The 520-nt window shown below is 39.6% G+C and overlaps 1 protein-coding gene across 1 annotated transcript in view; it reads right to left on the bottom strand.

Annotated features, from left to right (window-relative positions):
- Positions 1-520, bottom strand: part of LOC107750024 (dual specificity protein phosphatase 7) — a 15,919-nt gene that overhangs the window by 10,008 nt on the left and 5,391 nt on the right. The gene's annotated exons all lie outside the window — the stretch shown is intronic.

Below are 520 nucleotides of genomic sequence, written 5' to 3'. Positions count from 1 at the left end.
ACAGGCAGTTCATTTGTATAAGTTAGGCCTATTTGAGAGCTCGCATCCAGTTTTCTGCGATTATATGACTGTGTTCTCATGTTACAATAAAGCGCTCGCCACATTTGCGCGGGAATGATTAAAATTATGCTGAATACCTGCAATCCCGACATTCAGACTCTGTAATCGACAGGAGCCGGATGCGTGTCAAACTCATCGTCGGAGAGGAAAGAGAGAGACGCAGCTTGGAAAAGCTTTTCCCGGTTCAGATATCAGGGCTTTTATTGGTCCCTGTACGATCGGATATCTTTACTGGCTACTGAAGTGCCGTCAAAGGTTTGAATATCAATTATAATTGTGGGCGTACTCAGTAACGAACTATGATTTAAAAGTAACGAAGTAGATTATTTTGCTTAATTTGTACTTAAGCACAAGTAAAAGTACAGCTTTAAAAATATACTCAAAAAAGTACAAGTACCCGAAAAAACTACTTAATTACAGTAACGTGAGTAGTTGTAATTCGTTACCTCCACCACTGAAG

The sequence above is a fragment of the Sinocyclocheilus rhinocerous genome, unplaced genomic scaffold, assembly GCF_001515625.1.
Source record: "Sinocyclocheilus rhinocerous isolate Xijiao unplaced genomic scaffold, SAMN03320098_v1.1 scaffold542, whole genome shotgun sequence".
NCBI classification, from domain to species: domain Eukaryota; kingdom Metazoa; phylum Chordata; class Actinopteri; order Cypriniformes; family Cyprinidae; genus Sinocyclocheilus; species Sinocyclocheilus rhinocerous.
Note: the sequence above shows the minus strand (reverse complement) of the source record. Positions and strands in the feature narration are given on the sequence as shown.